The sequence below is a fragment of the Zerene cesonia genome, chromosome 3 (genome assembly GCF_012273895.1).
Source record: "Zerene cesonia ecotype Mississippi chromosome 3, Zerene_cesonia_1.1, whole genome shotgun sequence".
In the NCBI taxonomy this organism is placed as follows: Eukaryota; Metazoa; Arthropoda; class Insecta; order Lepidoptera; family Pieridae; genus Zerene; species Zerene cesonia.
In genome coordinates this window covers 1,952,181-1,970,541 of record NC_052104.1, presented here as the reverse complement: position 1 = coordinate 1,970,541, position 18,361 = coordinate 1,952,181, and the positions used below count along the sequence as shown (strand labels likewise).

General features: G+C 31.0%; 1 protein-coding gene across 6 annotated transcripts in view; it reads left to right on the top strand.

Moving 5' to 3' along the window:
* Positions 1 to 418: 418 nt before the first annotated feature.
* Positions 419 to 18,361, top strand: part of LOC119836144 (chaoptin) — a 49,050-nt gene continuing 31,107 nt past the window's right edge. For all 6 annotated transcript variants that reach the window (XM_038361430.1, XM_038361422.1, XM_038361406.1 and 3 more), the window contains exon 1: positions 419 to 649. The gene's annotated coding sequence lies outside the window, so the exon portion shown is untranslated. The remainder of the gene's footprint in view (positions 650 to 18,361) is intronic.

Sequence of the window (18,361 nt, the reverse complement as noted above, 5' to 3'; positions counted from 1 at the left end):
AATTCTGACATTTTGTGTATGGTTAAGTTTTTTTAATTGTATGTAAAAAGTGGTAGATTAATCAAAATCGAATCAAAATTTCGAAATTTTATTTATAGTTCAAGCTGCATAAATGTTTTATACGAATATATACAAATAATATATAAAACCAATGACACAAATTTAATTGAAATAAATACGCAAATAACGTCTTTCATTCATATAAACTGAAAATAGAGTAGATATAAATGAACATAAAAAATAAATCTAAAGACTACTTAAGATTTAAAATAGCAATGCTACTTATACCTAATTTAATAATTAAATAAGCTGAATAGCCTTGTTTTATTTCCGTGCAACGTTTAATTATAATCGTGTGAAAATCTCACGACTGTGAACAACGCCTTACCGAGCTCTGCACATGTGCCGCCTCCACTGACATTTATGTAGTTTGCCCCGTACTTTCATCGCGTAAACGCGCGGCCACGTCGCGTTCCAAATTTAAAAAAATCAGTGTTATTATTATTTTTTTTTTTCGTTACAAAATCAATTTACGTGCCTGTATGATTTTTTATCTGTGAAAATTAAATCGTGAAAAAAGTTGAGAGGTGACCTCGAGCTTTTCCCGGGAGCATTGCTATAGCAACGGATGACGTCAAGTTCAGGGGCGGTTGGTGCATTTTCGTTCAATAATCACCCTTCAGACTGCTTTGTTTTTTTTTCATGCATTGTCAACGACAATAGATTTCCATCTTTGTTTGCTCTGTAATGTTTTGTGCTATCTGTCTCTTGGCCGCTGTTACTTGATTACTAAATCGATATAGCACTGTTATTTAATTGTATAGTTCATTACTTAATGCCTTATGTAGTATCTTAATTTATACATCATTATCACATGATAGTATCCAACGACTTTTACATTAGTAAATAGAAAAATCGTTTATTAGAAATTAGATTTCAATTTTAAGAAAGGAAGGTAGTATGGAAAATTTTATTTAAAATGTCCTTACATGTAACAGTGTTAGTAATTCATAGTAATCATCATATTATATTATTTTCTACCAATGTAAAGTATATCTTATATAGCTTACCATCAGGCAACCCACCAGCTCCTTTGCCGACTATGACATAAAAAAAAACTATACATATGTTTACTTCTATATTTCCCAGCTACTTATACTTAGCACTTATTTTGGCTTTAGAGTAGCGTCCTGGATTTGAATCTGGGACAAAGCATGTATGTCAAAATTTTTGGTCTGCTTCATACTCATATGTATTGTTTCGGAAGCCACTACAGTCACACGTATTGATTTTAACAAATAATGACTATTTATAAACCATTATAACAATATATTAATGAAAAAATCCAAGTAGAATTATTGTACCATTAATAAAATCACAAAACTAACTATTATTTATTTATTTATTTATTTTATTTATTTATTATAAAAACAACCGCTATGAACTCGAAACGTTGCTTTTTTTGGGAACATTGCTACTAAAAAAAAATTTATTAAATATATTGATAAATAGAAAAATAAAATATACATATAGATGACGTACAATATACTCAATATAAATTTGATCCGGCATTTAATTACCGGCTCATTGTACGTTTCGAGAACATTATATTTTAATTAAAATTCAATAATTGGGTCACTATAATTGATTGGATCCAAAGTTTCTGCAGGGAAAACATTAGTTATGCTATTTATTATCATGCTGAACCAAACATAACCCCATACTGTACCAGTGTTATATAGAAAATAAATCTAAGTTTCTGAAATGTATGAGTTACTTGTCTCATGTCTTTTTAAACCTTACATGAAATTTTGATGGACATAAAAGGTGACGAGAAATAAATAAATAAAAGGCCTTAAAGATTCCAATAAGAGCTGTCTTTTTGATCGATTCTATAATAAGATATATATAAAACTAATTCATTTTTAAAGAAATTTAAAAGATATTCAATAGAAGTGAATTGTCTAATCTTACCTGCGCTTATCTATCTAGCTTATCGTGTATTCTTTTTTGAAAAAGGGATAAAACGTTATGCAAATAAAAACGTTAGACTATATATTATACTTTGAATGCAAATGGTGTGGCATTACTCTTTGTAATTCAAAGTTAGGCGATAACAGTAGGTAAATCGTGCGGAACGTTAGTAAGGCATTGACATAAAAATTATAGAGTTTTGCATTTCCCAGTATCAACTATATAGTCAAATAACTTAAATAAAAGCAAAATTAACAATTGTGAACACAATTGAATAACGCTCAATGTTTAATTTGTTTTTAAGGAATGAAAGCGTATAAAAATTATAACTATTATAGTAGACTAGCTGCGCCCCGCGGTTTCACCCGCGTAAGTGCGTATCCCGGGATAAAAAGTTGCCTTTGTGTTATTCCAGTTGTCCAGCTGTCTACGTATCAAATTTCATTGCGATCGGTTCAGTAGTTTTTGCGCGAAAGAGTAACAAACACACACATCCTTACAAACTTTCGCATTTATAATATTAGGATATAGATTTTGAAAATATATAAGTGAAACTGTTCGTGACTGAAGTCATGTTTTATGAAAAAATCATAGAAAGTACTTGGCATAATAAAGAAAACTGAAATGTTTTTCGTTTTTTGCGTATTATAAAGTAAACTTTATTTATTCTGATGACGCTTTATATCATTCCTGCAACAATAATTATTTAAACAATAACTAAACCACCTTCTATTTGTCAGAACTAGAGTAAATTTAGATAGAACAACACGGGAGGCACCAGCTTACAAATAAAAGAATAACCATAAAAATCGTTTCATCCAGTCAAGTCGAATTGACAATCATCTACCCTCTTGAAGTCGTTTGATAAAACAGACAGCATCCGAATTGGTCATAGGTAAACGATAAATAAATAGCGTTATAGGTCAGAATGATAAACTCATCAACGTATTGTCTGTCATATTGTAATTAGAAAAATATCTACAAATTTCAAGTTATATTTTCACTACATAAAAAACGTGTATAGGAAATACACGACATATCAAAGACGAATACTCTTAGTTTAAATTCAAAATGAGTATAACGTTTTAGCGTTAAAAACGCCAAATAGATACAAGAAGCGGTAAGATATATAATTAATTATATTTTACATGATTTTCTGAAGTTATTCAACTTATGATTATAATAGAAACAAACAGTTTCAATGTGATTTCGCCGAGGGGGTGTGGATAAATTCCAACGAGCATCCGTAGCCCGACATAATTCACGGCCCCTTCCCCGGGAGCGTAGGTATCTATGCAAGATTTCTCTACTATAAAAAAATTAAAATATACAATAAATGTGGTTCAATGAGGTATGATGTGCTTTGCTATGTAAAATTCATTTTCTAAATAATTAAAAGGTATACTCACCTATTATCTGTTTCACATTTCATTATTGGATTGTGTTAAAGAGATAACGTGGCATACAAATAAAAAGGGAGGGAGGGAGGGAGATTGCTTCAAAATTACAATTTCCGATCTGAAAAGATAGTGCGAAATTGGACATTGACTTCTTAAATTTGCTGCATATTGACTGCATATTTATGTGACCTACATCAGGTATAAATAACTCTTAAATACTAACACATTGTAACACAAAAAAATTGATAGTAACCATCTTCCTTGTAATCTCAACATGTTTAAGATCAATCATATTTAACCTCGTTATTCTTCCCAATAACATGTTAATCATCGCTGGATATTTTTAAATTTGTTAACAAATTAGTGCCCATTAGCACGTTCGTTAGTTAAACTATCTCATTAAAAGTTCTCTCTTTTTTATAAAAATTATTTGCTTAGTAATTATGGTGTTTAAAGCTCAGGTAGGTTGAGTAATTATTAAAAGGGATCAGTTTTAATTTTAGATGATTAAAACATTACGTATAATATGCGATGTTAGCTTTAATATTTTATAGATACATCTCGGTAAATAGATTAATTCTTTGTTAGTACACATTTTCAGTTAGACGCAAGTTACATTTTCAGGTAATTTTAAAAAAACTTAAACAGCAAACCAATCTGATCAAGAATGTTGCATGAACATATTTTATTATAGTCGACGTGCATTTAAGCATAAAATCAATAATATAAAATATGGGAGATAAAAATCGAGACTATGTATTTGTATTATCTCGATTTTTATCGAGTAGTCGAGTTTAGTCGATTCCACATTAAAAATGCAACAATAAAAAGAGATTCAATGAATACAAAAATATGTAAGCCAGTAACTAAATACTCTTAATTATATGTTTAAATCAACCATACAAGGGATTTCAATGTTATAAATTGACCTTTAAAGCTTGCTTTCAATTTGCTATCTCTCCCAGATTTGAAATCTGAAAGCCACGTGAGAATCTTCCCGAAATTGGTACCAGGTGGGATCACCTTATAGATATTGATACTGGGAATATGACTGGAGTAAATTCGAGTGTATTACGTTTTATTATTGTGCTCAATATGTACTTTTACACGAAGGATTTGTATGTTATGTCGTCCTTATTAATTCAAAAGATAAGATTGTGCTGTGAAAAAGTATTTCTTATTTTTATAATCGACACAATTCTAATGATATAATTATAGGTGCTATTCGTATCTTATAAATTTTTAAATAATTTGATAGACAAAATTGTATTTTATACTCTCATACTCAGCTAAAGTATGTGAGAATTTAATTCGTGAAGCGTAAAACATTTAATTATTAAAACAGTCATACAAGTAAAAAATATAGTTTATGTGTATTTTTGATCAGAGAGAAGATATTATTACCAGCTGTTAAAAACGAAGATAACAAGACTTTAGTCTTACATTTTCTAAACATTTTTCCTATCTATAAAAACACGTTCTAATGAAGAATTACATTTAATGCCGCAGCAATAATATAAAGGTAATGCTTTGTGCCTGTGAAAAAGGTGCGCTCAAGTATACAATTCATTTAGGATGACACTTGTAGGTACCAACCCTTGTCACTACAACGCGTCTATTCATTAAGACCTTGCTCACAATTTGCAGCTAAAAATTATAAGACAATTATTGTATTTTATCATTAATCAAGTCTTACACTTGTTTTGATGTGGTGTGGATTTGATGATTATATGAAATATGAATGAGATAAGAAGTGAACAAATCTTGTTTTGTAATATGATCTTAATATTATTAAGTGTTTGATATTTTAATAGAAAAACAAAAATGAAAGAAATTGTCCTCTAGTTTTATATCCCTCTTTTTTCTCTAAGATCTCCATTGGACAGATCAATCTGTAAATTCTTTTTCTTAAGTCTAGATATTATTTGTATAGTACATTAAAATTTAATTTTCTGAACAGAATTTCTTCTGTGTATTTTGCTTCCTACACTACCATAACCACGCCATTACCACTATAGCTAAAAGAACAAGCAAATACGCAACATTCGAAAAGAATTCCCATGCATGTTGCAATTAGCCTTGTGTGCTACATAGCTTGCTATACGGAATTCAACTTTAAGCTCATAGTTATAAGCTTCACGGGTCAATAGAGCCTTTCGAGGTCTTATTGCGTAAGAGTGTTGACACGGCGTTAGTGATGGTATAGAGTATAGACTATAGAGGGACGGTACTATGATTTCTCGAAGGATAATTATTATTTAGAATCAATTTATGTATTGGAAATGTCGATTATTGGTATCTGACAAGATTTTGTTAGCTTTGAAATTATGCGCAAACTAGAATAAGCCACGAAAATGTCTCATATATATTGCAATACAATATCTTAATATAAATATAATTGCCGGAGTCAATGAAGGAGTAAAATATTAGCCGACTACAAAAAAGAATAAGTACTGTAACAACATCAATTTTACTAATTTAATAACTCGATTGAATTTGAAAATTACGTGTAAATATGCAATAGTGATAAAAAAATCTTAAGAAATCATCACTTCTGCCTCGCGGAAATATTTGTTTACGCATTATTTACATAAATCGAAAGATTATCGAGACAATCAAAGGCATATACTTGAAATGGCTTTAAAATTACGCAACCTAAATACTACGCATCATCTACGTCACAAGAAACCGGTATTTTTCGCTAGTCCAACTCGAGAACTTATAGTTCATCGCAGTCGAATCGTGAGTTGAATAAAATGTGTGTCAAATACGTAACCGCGGCAACCTGTTCTTATAGGCTATTTTTTCTTGAATATAAGGAATCTAGGCTAAAATTTCTCATTCGAAGTCCGAAATTTAGTATTTACTAGCTTTTCGCCCGCGGCTTCGCCCGCGTAGAATTCGCTTATATTGCGTGACATGGTAAGGAGCATTTTCTTCGCATTAAAAAGTATGGTTTGTTCTTTCACGTTGTTCACGTTTGTTCACGTTTAGCTCCATCTACATACCAAGTTTCATCAAAATCGGTTTGACAATAATGAACTTTCATACAAACTTTCCCCCTCTTTCAACTCTTTCTACCCTTTTTTCGCGATAAAAAGTATCCTATGTCCTTTCCCAAGTTCAGTTCTATCTTCATACCAAATTTTGTCAAAATCGGTTCAGTGGTTTAGGCGTGAAAGCGTAACAGACAGACAGACAGACAGAGTTACTTTCGCATTTATAATATTAGTAGGGATGTGAAGATTTTGTGCTTCTTCACGCAAATGATTACGATTTTTTTTTATGCAGATGATAGTGAAAAAAATAAAGAGGTTCTCATGACTTTGCAGTCACTTTAGTTTTCCGTTAAAAATAATTTTAATGGTATTGCTCTGTTTGGACTCATTATACGAAACATCGAACTGTTGATAGCCAGATACTACAATTAGATATCTACATATCCCACTACGAGTTAATGAAATGCCACGTTAAGCAATATATAATTATTTTGCAATAAATGATTAGCCGATTGTTATTTGTGTAAATGAAGAAAACCTTGACATAGCTACACGACAATAATTGATATAATTCCTTGTGTCATGAATATATTTATTCAAAAATCTAAACTACTAAAACTATTTTTATATATTAACAAGAAAGTGATTAAACTAAAGGCTCCTGTTTCTTTAAAACACGTCCCCACGCATTATGTTTACTAATGAATGACGTAACTGTTCGTAAAGCACTTTCACTACTACACTAGTGAAACTAAACATTATTCGGATTTTTTTGCTTTCCACGAGCGTACAACGTGACATTTATAAATGATTTTATATATAATATCGATTATTCAATATCAATTTGCAAATAGTGTTTCATTTGTGGATTTAAGAATGTTTTTCGTTATCGCAATAAATAAAAATGCTGTCGCTTTTTATTGGCTCTTTCATACTTTGTTTCTTTATTTCTCGAATCGATGATAGAAACATAATATTAACAGCAACTTATTTTTTTACCGATGATAATATATGTATTATTTTTTTATCTGTAAATTTACTGCATTAACACTGTGGTATGTGTGGTGTACATTAATGCACCGTATACAAATTTAAAAAAAATAAATCAAAACTTAGTAGAATTTAAAATTCTACTACAATTTTAAACTATTAAATATCAGTATTATTATACCTAAGAATACATAGTCACAAATCAGAGCGAATGTTATACATATAATATGGTGCTGTAATAAGAACAGCTGCTTTCTTCAAAGCAAATGGTCAATTCGTCACCTGCTCGCCCACTCACTGATTAGTGCAATTATGGCGGCGCCTACCACAGACACAACAATTATTTCATTATCTGTGCAAAGGAAGTTACTCATAATTTATGTCATTCATAAATTAATGCAGTTGGTTGTGGTTTTTTTATCTGTGGTTATTAACGTCATAGAATTCATAGAGCAAAATTAGTTTTAGTAGTTATCATTGTAGGGGTATACCATAAAAACATAATAAACCTTTGTTTCGTTTGTAATATAACGTGTACTACAAAAATGTATTCAGGTAATTGTTATGATAATTTGATGTGTCTCTCCACGTGCGCACATAAAGATTTCAGACACGTTATAAATGCAGAAAATGCATTTGAAATAAATACTGCAAAATTACTCTCGAATCTTGCTTGCGTAAGGTAATATTATAAAACAAACTAGTAAAACAAATTATCTATGAATTACTGCTTCTGAAATAGTACACTGCTGTACAAAGTTTGAAAATCAAGAAACTAAAAAACAATGGCCACGATAGCTTCGTCGTAACTTGCTCCTTAAGACTTGTATTTTACATTTTATGCTTTTATTTATGTTAGCAATATTATCTCGCGAATGCAGTGCAATTCGTTTTTACATCTCTCTTTTATTTCTTGCGAAAAATCTTCCGATTCTGCTTGGCAATGAGAGAAAAGTTTAATTTACCAGAACTTAAATATCAGTAATATATTTTGTCCTTATTTTGTATGGCTCAGTTATTTCAACAAAATATAGTTACAAGAATCAACTAAGTTGAACAAATGATATAAAATAAAAAAACACTACATGCTTTACGTTTTATAGTATTTTGAAATGCTTCTAAACAAAAACAAAATTACAGAATAGAAAAATTAAATCGTGAGGCGGAATTCACCGAGGACCACACAGAATCTTGAAAAAGTAAATTACAAAAATAACACGTTGCTCGCCAAATGTAGTGTACAACCGAACAAAGTGCTTCAACATATTATATATTCCAAAAAAGTTTTATATTTGAGTACAACATCCATTGGACATCATAACAAAACATTTATTTTCTTGCACAATTATTACCAAAATTACAGATAACTAGCATTACAATATAACTCTAACACATAAATCATATTTAAATTAAACATATAAAGTACCAAATACAAACAAAACGCTGACACATAAAGACGTGTTACATACAAAATCAACGAGGACTAGCCCCAGAAAATTAGTTCTAACTTTATAAGTTGCAAACACTTAACAGTTACCATTTAACTTCACGCGTTTTAATATAAACATCTCTTTTAACGCTCAAGCTTTTCTCCACGACAATTTCGTTGTACAATTTACTCGAGAATTTTTTCCATTGTGCGTATTTCATTCAAAATGGCTGCTCGCTTTCACAGCCCGGCTTAATATTTAATTTTTACGAATCCGCTCGAACGCATTGCAAATTAATATCCTATAAATTTTTCGATAATGGTCCGCTTCAGAATTCTTTTGCGTTCATTTTTTCTTTTGTTTCATAATTAACATCCTCGACTTATTATGTGTACTTAGGTATATGTTTCTGTGAGTAGGTATATATTTCTGTGTGTAGGGTGTGTGTATTTATTAATGTCGTATTCACACTGACACATTTTTAATTTCTAATTAAAAAAAATTACCCTATCACATGAAACATATAATATAATAACATAAAACATATATTTATTCATCGTTTGAATATGTATAAAGTATGCATTATACGCATTGAATAATTCCAAAATAATTGTCAAAGATTTTGCATAATTTATAAAAAAAATAGATAATTTTATATATATAAAATTATAGCATTGATTTCAAAATTTCTCAAATAGATTTCCTGTCTACTTATTTATTCATTTCGATATTTTATCATTGTCTATTGATGAACGTTTAAAAAAAAGTCTAATAAAATTTGTTGCCATAGGGAAAAATTGTACAACTGGCACTTTGGCAAATTGACAGTGATAACCAATAAAAAAAAAATCAATGTAAAAGCGCGGGAACAAAGTGTCATTTTTAATAAAAACGCGGGTGCGTACAAATGTTTTAGTGTCAAACAAATTGAATATTTAATAACTGGCGTTAAATCTTGGATAATTAGTATTTAAAAATACAGTTTTACAGAGTGAATGAAGCCATATAATATGTAATTCTATTCAAGAACGTGTTTGTGCATTAATACTGGTAGACGTAGTTTACATCAACACTGCATATTACGCCTGTATATTATTATGTTGACCCACAAAGCAATGCAACTTGTTCAACGACAAAACTGTAAGTGATTTTGAACTTTAAATCAAGGCCATTAATACCATGTTACTGTTGAACGTGGTGGGAAAACTAGGCGACCTTAGTTTCTTACGTGAAAACTCAGCAAGTTCAAGACTTCATTGTGTGAATAAATATAGTGTTTCCTTGTTCTCTGGCCATTGTTAGGTTATTTAATACAATATAATGAGGGATATTATATGAATACAGAGCAAGATTGACCTGAGATAAACGTATCTAGTTAATTCTTTATAAAGCATATAAAGTAACTGAGAGTATTAAATTGTAGACGTATTCAACTTCCGCAAATATCTATAAATTTCATGTACCTACTTTGAAGCCCAGTGACATTTAATACTAAAGACATAAAGACTTAATGAAATCTGAGACACAAGAACGTATAAAAAATATACCTAAAATCTTTTGATGCTATGGTACACACTATGGTTTATACTTTGATATTTTAAAAACGCTGTTTTCTTATACCTCTATAGTAAAAATCCATCATTTACGCTATACCGCGTAACATAACAAGAAATATAAAATAAATGTAAATACCAAAAACCTTTTTCTTACCAGAAGAGTCGCACATAAAAGATCAGAATCAACAAGAGATAAGACAGAAAAACAATATATTTTCCCCTTCTGAGACCTTTTCTCATCACGTATTTTGAAGCTCAATAGAAATTCAATGCCATAAGACTCCCCAGTGAACTCGTATAACTAAACGATTGTTCAAACTTTCTTAATAAGCTCAGAACTAAATCAATTCCGAGCCAATGCGCTCTTCGATTTCATTTAACTAACATCAAGTAGTTGAAAACTATAAAGCTTTAAAATAATCGTACGATAATATGTTTAAATATGAGTTCATATTGTTCTTAATTATGTATATATATAAAATATTATTTTAGATAATATTCTAACGTTTTTAAGTTATCTTTTAGGCTTTATTATGAGTTTTAAAATAACAATACAATTTAGAGAAGTCCTCGCCGAATGAATTGTAAAAAAATTATACATCTAACTGACATTTTCTAATACAAACGCCTTACATTCAATCAGCATTCAAGAATAAACTAAACTGATTTTGGTCTCAGTCACCATCCATCGAGTCGATATCCATTCAGCCTACAGAAAATCTTCTACCAACTTGTTAAAATTCACACATTATGACTGTTCCTAGTAGGTTTCTGATATACGTTTGAGCTAATTACATCATCATATATACAAACCGCCTACGGACGTGTTCCGGAAACTCAAAAGTTTTGATTAATAAAGCGTCTAAGGGTCGCGTTCAGCGATATGTTTAAAAACTAATCTAAAACTTTTATCGTTCCAAAACTCCTTCAACGAGCAATGGGAGACACTGGGGCCAGGGTTGTAACTCGTTAGTGCATTTATAAATAAATAATTTATTATTTTTGTATCCTGAAGCTTAACATGAGGGAATGTTATATTTTTTCAATATAGTTACGATGTTTAAAAAATATAATTATGTTACATATACTACAAACATACAATTAAAGATTGATTAATTATGAAAATATAATAATAGACCGTTGTAATGACATAGCAGATAACTGAGCTGATGGTTCCCCTGATGGTAAGCGTTCAACTTTAGCAAGGGTATGGCATTAGCAGAGGCTAATGCTTTTCCCGCTTTTTATAGTGAGAAAAAAGGAAAGGTTGAGGATACGAGCATCCATCATTGAGAGAACAAAAAAAACAAGTGTTTATAATCTCTTTTTAATAGTGTTTAAAAAAAACTCACACAGAATCACATTTTATTCTAAAACACTTAAGTTGACAACCCTACTGCAGATATACGTACATTTATACTGAGAGTTTAACCTTTACCTTTTGCCCTATAAAATTTACGGGTCAAAGCGGCCTTAATTTGGGATTAGTTGCTCGTGTATTTGTCATAGTATTCATGCAACTCTTGAACGCTGACTAAATAAAAAGGTGAACTAGAGATGCGAGATCTGTATTAATTAACGTGCTCTTAATTTAATACGTTCCACTTTTTAATGATGATTCGTACGCTAGATGGCGAGTTATAATAGTCCCATGAATTACATAAAATAAAAGTTATCAGTTTTACTGGGGTTTTCGTTAAAGTATGCGAACAGTTAATCTGACCCTTACGATTTTCGTTTTGCACAGAAAATCGATTTGTGGGTTAAATGATTGACTGGTGGCCCGTATCCTTCCCAGCCTATTCCTTTATTCCCGTAGCCACACCTTTCCTTCTCCTTTACACCGGAAAAGCGGGAGACATATTTGCAGCGGTTCTACTTCTGCAAATGTTTATGGGCGGTAGTGATCGCTTCAATCCACATCGGCAAACCACTATTACATTAAAAAATTCAATAAACAGATACTCCGACAAGTTTCCACTAATTACGCCCTTATAAATCCCATTTTATCGACCCACGAAGTCGTTAGGAATCGCTGGATTGTCCTTTTCTTCCCAATTAACCCCATTTAGAACGTTATTACACTGCCTCCATTTTCTCAAACCATAAATAATAAAATGTCATTATTTTTATCGCGACCTCTAAACATGAAAATATAACCGTGTTTGCTAAATTGTTATTAGAGTACGCTCGGCTTTATTTCGTTGGGTCTTTGAATCGTTATTTTAATTTTTATGTAGCTATTTCACTCACTATATAATTGTAAGTATAATATTGTACGGTCTAGTTATTTCATACTAATAGATGAAAAACTATAGCGTCCAATAATTTTAGAGCTTTTTCATTCAAGGGTTCAAAATAAGATTGGGAAAACGTATAATCTCAAATCAAAATATATACTGGAATTATTTACATTTATTTTTAATTTTCTTTAAAGTTTTAATGTAAATTTTTATTGAAAAGACCTAATTGTTGTTAAAGTATAACCATTTTGTTTATCAAAAGTACCTATTTGTATGTATAGGTCTATGCTGATACTAAATACACTAGATAATATTAGTTAGGAAATAGATTTCGACTCTGAACTCTATCCCACAATTCTGGCCGACAGGTCCTTTGCGTCTCTGAGGATAACACAATTAGCTTCTTGGCAGTCTGTTGCACTTTATAAACGCTGTCAATTGGTTGATTGGCCTGACTGTCCACTGAATGCATATTGAATGTCAAGTCAATGCATCGGAATGCATGAGGGAATCGATTTTATCCTATTCATTTTGTTTTTTGAGTAGGTATTTGTCGAGTGCGATGGCGGTGAAGTTTGATTCGATTTAATGAATTTTTTTTTGGGCAGAGCAAGAAAAGTAGCTGATGGGCCACTTGATGTTAAGTGGTCACCACCGCCCATAAACACTTGTAACACTAGAGGAGTTACAGGTGCTTTACCGGCCTTTAAGTGACATATACGCTCTTTTCTTGAAGGCCCCAATGTCGTAATTGTTCGGAAACACCGTAGCTGGTATCGTTCCAAAGCTTCAGCGTACGCGGAAAGAAGTTGTGGGTGAATCCAGGTGGTATTTACAACAAAGGTAACTTGATAATCAAAACACGGGAAATTTCAATTTTTGAATATGGTGCATAGTTGCTTCAAAGCTGGGCCAAATTGAAATGACTCATAAACAACTATATTTCTGCGACATAAAAGACCCGTGGTATAGAAAAGTCCCGTCCATTAGTATGCCACACTAACCCGTTGAAAACAATACCTTTTCTGCTTATAACGAAAGCCGTAGCACAAAGGAAATCCATTTAAAGGAAGCCATACTGTCAACAGAAGTGGGACAATACGAAATTATGAGCATATGGATAATGTGTGTATACCAACCTTAATTACTCATTGTTGCTTTCTTAGTCTTAGAATTATTTAGTTTTGTTGGCATAACTAACGTTCTAACTAATAAATTATACTACATAATCAATAAAGTACCTAAGTTGGACAGTATTTGGCACGGACTCAAGATTAATCGTTCCATTGTAATTACCCCGTGAAAAATTTTAGGATTTTTTTGATTTCAACGAAGAATCCTATCACCTCTCCCATTTTCCTGACCACCACATTACGTTCAAATCAGAAAGGGAAAAGTATTTAACGTTTATCAGTGCCGTTTTCGACAACATAACAATCTACAAGTAAATGATAAAATTCTTATTCTTAGTTTTGACAATAGAAAAAATTTTACACTATCCAGGTCAAGTTTTGATACAAAAGACAAGAAATAAGATCACGACCGTCATAACGAAAAAATGAATCCAAAAATTTATCTCTCATATAAAAATAAAACCATGTCACAGCGACGCCCTAATTCTGCGAAAATAGGCAAAATATCTATCCCTAAGCTGAGATATTCCCTGCGTTCTTGTGCCTTATCATTTGATCTGAGTGCTAAACCAGGCATTGACACTCTTCAACAGACTTATCCCGATTAGTTCGATAGATGATGCGATACCACTCAACGCTAAACGTGCTCAACTTTTTATGAAATAGCTTTTGTTTTAGATGCTCTGATAACTGGAATAGGAGTTTAAGCGTTGTTTTTAGGGAAATATTGCTAACTGAATTTTGGATGTTGGTGATAAAGTAAATTGCTTCTTTAGTAGCATTTTTTAAATTAGGTTGGAATTATCTGGAGTCCTGAAAATGTAATAAAATTAACTCGCTGCTTTTACAAACAAATAGCTATTACCTGCTATGTTTCAAAACGATCAAGATCCCGCAAACAGAAAACTCATATGGTTTTCATCGAAATCCTATCATTACTATCGACTAAGGCAATATGTCATTATCTTGCATTATTAATATAGACGTGAAATACTGTGATACTATAGCATACGGAGAAAATCCAACAAATACCTAACTTTCCGTTAAAATTACCTTCGTCATGTAGTTGAGTGGGATACGAGATGGGTAAGCTATTTATCAGGCAGGTCGGCTTTTATTAAATTTCGTCCATATTTCCAAAAGTTACCAGACTGAATACGTTTACGGGACTCCGCCTTTTAAATTGCGTATTTACCCATAAATTATTGCTGTTTTATATCGCCCTTATATATTTTTAATTTCATTGAACCACCATCACCATCACCACAAATAGAGATACATATATTGAAATCTCGACGCAAAGGAGTTAAGACAAAAGAATGTGAGAACTAGTCATAAACCTTTTGAATACTCAAATATGTATAATTTAGTATTATTAAATATCGTGCAGCGATGTCATTCCAATTATATGTATACTTAGATGCATATAACATGCTTTTACAAACCTAAATTAAATATTAAATAGTTCAGTTTTTATGTAACTTCATAATTCGGATTAGTGTGATCTTAAAAAATAAAACATATTTTCAAACCTAACACTTTATTTTCCATTTTTTTTATATAAATATTGTCATTTTTAAATAAACACTACTCCATATCCTTAATATTCAAATTATAACTTCACTATGAAGAAATAATCGATGTGACACGCCGTGGACGTCCACTATTAGTATATTATACCTTTATATTGACTCAAAGTTGGAACTTCATTTTATTCTCCTTATAAAACTATCAATTTTCAATTCTGGAGGAGTTAAAAATAAAATGTTATTTTCATGGCAGAAACTAGCCCAGGATAGGATAGAGATCTTGAGATAAATTACAATACACTCTATTATAAGGCCTCCTATTCTATCACATTCATAGTTCAATGGGAGGAAAAAACGGATCCCACACACATTTTTTATACCTATAAATATATAACCGCCGAATTCCTAAACCGGACGCCTTTTGAAACTGAAAAAAATCGCATAAACCATTTAGAACCCCTACAATATATGCGAGCCAATAGATAAAAGAGACAAGCATGTCTAGATAGAAAACATATCAAGAAGTATAAATTTCATGTAACATTTCAATTTATGTAACGCTATCGATACTAGTACAATACTAGACTACAGTTTCCCACAGTTGCTTTAAACTTTTTTGCGGCTTATGAAATCGTATGTTACTTGTTTGCATTACGCAAAATGGCAGCATAATCTAACATTTTTCCTTGTTAATTGTATATGCATCAGTCGTTTTTCTTCACATGTATTCACTTCTCGTTCTTTGTTATATTATAACTTCAGTCAAATCACAGGGCGCCGCAATCAAAAGTTTTCCTTACATACTTTGTTCGCTATATTAGAAAAATGCGTAGCAAAAAAATTTAGTTACCTTGAAACACGGGTCAAGGTGAAGAAAGAGAGCGGTGTTTGCTCCACTTACCGTATTTACCTATAGTAATGTTTATATTTAAATCAATCAGTGAAAAGTATTGTGAAATGGTATTTGAGAAGCGCACTGCTTACGCTGTATTTATGTAATTATACGCTGTATTCGTTTGTTACTATCATTGTTTATACCTGTTTGTTATTGTATAGTATAATGCCTTTAATTACATTTATTTTATTACATTTGACGTTTGAAAATTGTTTCATTACCTTCGTTATAATTGGTAAAAACTTGCTTAAACAGCTCTTAAGACTACCCGTATCTAGTTTTGTAAAACTAACAAATAATTAAAACGTCAGCGAGCCTGCACAGAATTACGACAACGTAAAATATATCGATACGTAGAACAATAAATGTGAACAGCTTAACCCCTTATCTTAGTAGGAGATAAGAAGACTTCGAACTGAAACTTAAGAAACTAAGGAAACCTATACAGTTTAATCATAGTAGTACATCATCATAGAATGTTTATAGTCTCATTCAATGTGCAATTAAAAAAAGTCTATTATTTCTACTTTACAAGGTATCAAACCTTCACGTGCATAATGACCTAATTTCTTTACCCATGTCTCATGTACGTAAAATAACGATTCTATATTATGTGCCTAATACGGATTTAGTCGGACGTTAGATGGCTTCATTTCGTATTAATAATTATCTTGTAGTTTAATCAAATTACATTGTGACAATGCGGCTTTTGTTGTACCAAATTAAATAATATGTTCCGATGTTTATGTAATTTTGTTCACTGTATTTCTTGATGAATCATCATCTCAATACTGTGGTGTCGACCTTAAACTGTGACGTTAGGAGATTGTTTTACGATCGCTATATGAAGAAGTATTTACGACATAGGAGAATCAATTGTTTATATATTATAATAAATACATAAAAACAATTAACCAATGATATATAATACCTTTATGTAATTTAATTAAATTTATAAAAAAACTAAAAATACTCTGTAAATGTCTACTCACTAAAACCATTATTTTTTATGAGAAGCAGGGTGACAAATTAAAGATGGACTTTATTGTACATTCCCGGTTTTATAAATATACAATATCATTCTATTCTATCATACTGCGCTATGTATTCTTCGTCAGAACCTAACATGACATTGATGTATCTCTACATTAAAATACGCTGCACAGCATCAAATCAGAAATACATTAAAATTGAAATTGTCCACTAAATATTCATCAGATTCTCATTTCCTTGGAAATAAATCGATATCTCTCGTTAACTGTATGTAAATGATGCTTCATAAGTTTGGTTTGGTAGATATGCACTTGTTGTGCACTAGTTCAAATAAATATTTAATGCAAGCATGGAATAAGTATTATATTTCATGTGAATGTTGGTTCTTTCGATTAAGTATAAAAAATGTTAAGATTTATAAGTTAAGTATTAAATAATCTGTATTAGTATAAATGTCTGAACCAATTTTAAAAGTTATTTTACACATTACGCCACGTTAACTGTGAATGTTAAATACTAAATTCTATTTGTTTTTATCTCGAAAATACATAGAAATTCATGTTGAAATGGGAAAACAAACTTCTAAATGTGTAAAAAGTTCATTCATATTTATTGATTATATGAATATAGGAAATAATGCCTTAAATTTAAAATAACTTACCCGTTTTAAGCCAAAGTGGTTTACCTTCATGTAATTACCATAATATAGGTACCTACTGTATTCATAGAATTACCTATTAGTGACAAACTAGCTAGAAGTCATAATGATGACGAATATATGGTTTTATAATTTGAATCAATGAGTCACGAATGTTTACTAGGCAGGTAGTTACCATTGGAAGTACTTGTGATTGCGTTTGCGAGTTTTCCTCATGATTCATTTAATATAAAAATTAAGGCCGTGTAAATTATTACATACAGTCATTCAGGAATGGATGTAAAAATATTTTAAATAAATAAAGATGATATAACTTTATAGCAATTGATAAAATATTGAAATATTGTTCTCAAAACGATAGAGCCTCTCGATTTCACTATATTTTTTGTTTCTTGTTGAATTTTTAATTCTTTAACTCTATAGGTTTCTAACTGATTAAGGTGAGTCTTTATGTGATTGTTGTGTTGTCATTTGGTCCCATTTTATAACCTCGAGTGGTACTACCTCCCCGGAACGTCGGTGACCTTTTTTGTAGGAAATAATTATTTTCCATGTTTCCAA